The sequence below is a fragment of the Octopus bimaculoides genome, chromosome 25 (genome assembly GCF_001194135.2).
Source record: "Octopus bimaculoides isolate UCB-OBI-ISO-001 chromosome 25, ASM119413v2, whole genome shotgun sequence".
Classification (NCBI taxonomy): Eukaryota; Metazoa; Mollusca; class Cephalopoda; order Octopoda; family Octopodidae; genus Octopus; species Octopus bimaculoides.
In genome coordinates, this window is record NC_069005.1 from 28410278 (window position 1) to 28412286 (window position 2009).

General features: G+C 42.8%; 1 protein-coding gene across 2 annotated transcripts in view; it reads right to left on the reverse strand.

Moving 5' to 3' along the window:
- The window catches only part of LOC106868692 (uncharacterized), a 39757-nt gene that overhangs the window by 13856 nt on the left and 23892 nt on the right, over positions 1-2009 (reverse strand). The window contains exon 1 of one of the 2 annotated variants that reach the window (XM_052976600.1): positions 326-350. The exons of the other annotated variant lie outside the window; for it this stretch is intronic. The gene's annotated coding sequence lies outside the window, so the exon portion shown is untranslated. Of the gene's footprint in view, positions 1-325; positions 351-2009 lie in introns of those variants that run through there. 2 annotated transcript variants of the gene reach the window in all.

Consider the following 2009-nt stretch of genomic DNA (forward strand, 5'->3'; position numbering starts at 1 on the left):
AATCAAGTACCAGTTGCATACTGGAGTCGATCTAATTGACTAGTTCCCTCGCACAAAATTTCAGGCCTTGTACCTATAGTAGAAAAGTATATATATATATATATATATATATATATATATATATATATATACACATACACACATCTATATTAATATATATATACATATATATTTATATACATATATTTGTATATGTGTGTGTATATATGTATATGTGTGTGTATGTATGTATATGTGTGTGTGTGAGAGAGAATTTTGTTGCCTACATTGGTGGGTGGCCCTAGGTAACCCAGGGGTCATGGTGGAAAGGGACCGAAACACCTACCAAGCTACTGCACTGCCAGATGAGACATCAACTCCTGCATTCGGAGACAAATAACAGCAATACCCTCAGCATGCAAAGTATCCACCCTAAACTCTGTGTGTGTTTGTGTGTGTGAGAGAGAGACAGGCTTCCACACAGTCTCCACCAGCCAAATTTATTCACAAGGTATTGTTCAGCTCTAAGTTGTAGTGGGACCGAACCTGAAACTGCCTGTCCTTGGAAAGGAGTTTCTTAACCACACAGCCACCCCTGCGTGTCGAACTGTTGTATGCAATGTGTTCTAGTTGAGTGGGATTCGAGGGTATTTGGCTGCTATTTTCCTAGTAATGATCACGTAGACATTTGCGCTTTATCTTTATTGTTGTTAACAGGGGAAAGAGGTCAACTGGAGTTGTTTGACTGCATTTTGCCACATACACATACATAAACATACACACTTGAACACACTTGCACACACACACACACACACACACACACACACACACACACATACTCTCTCTCTCTCTCTCACACACACAGTCATATACATACACCCACAGACAATTACACACATATGCACACACACACACTCTCTCTCTCTCTCTCTCTCTCACACACACACTCTCTCTCTCACACACTCTCTCTCACACACACACTCTCTCTCTCTCACACACACTCTCTCTCTCTCTCTCACACACACTCTCTCTCACACACACAGTCATACACATACACCCACAGACAATCACACACATATACACACACACACACACACTTTCTTTCTCTCTCTCTCTCACACACACACACTCTCTCTCTCTCACACACACACACACTGTCTCTCTCTCACACACACAGTCATACACATACACCCACAGACAATCACACACACATGCACACACACACACACACAGAGTCACACATACACATGTGCATACATTCACAGCCTCACATACACGCCCACACACATATATACAAGCAGCAAGGACACTTCTTATTTGTTGTTATATAACATTACACACATATCTAGAAATACATTTTCATATCAATTTTACTGCACAATAAATTTCCTAGTAACAACAACAACAACAGCTGCAGTAGTGTGAAAAAAGAACAGGAACAACAACAACAACAACAACATTAACAGCTGGGTACTTCATTATTCTCTGGGGGCAATGTAGTAACATAGCTATATGCAATGTACCCCCAGGTGACCTATCATTGTATAACCAACAGTAATGTAACCTGCCATTACATAACATACCTGTAATATACTCACAGGTACCCTCTCGTAAGTAATATATGCTCTGGTAACCTACCCTTATATTGTTGTTGGCACTCCGTCGCTTATGACGTCGAAGGTTCCAGTTTATCCGATCAACGGAACAGCCTGCTCGTGAAATTAATGTGCAAAGTGGCTGAGCACTCCACAGACACGTGTACCCTTAACGTAGTTCTCGGGGAGATTCAGCGTGACACAGTGTGACAAGGCTGACCCTGTGAATTACAGGCACAACAGAAACAGGAAGTAAGAGTGAGAGAAAGTTGTGGCGAAAGAGTACAGCAGGGTTCGCCACCATCCCCTGCCGGAGCCTCGTGGAGCTTTAGGTGTTTTCGCTCAATAAACACTCACAACACCTGGTCTGGGAATCGAAACCTCGATCCTATGACCGCGAGTCCGCTGCCCTAACCACTGGGCCATTGCGCCTCC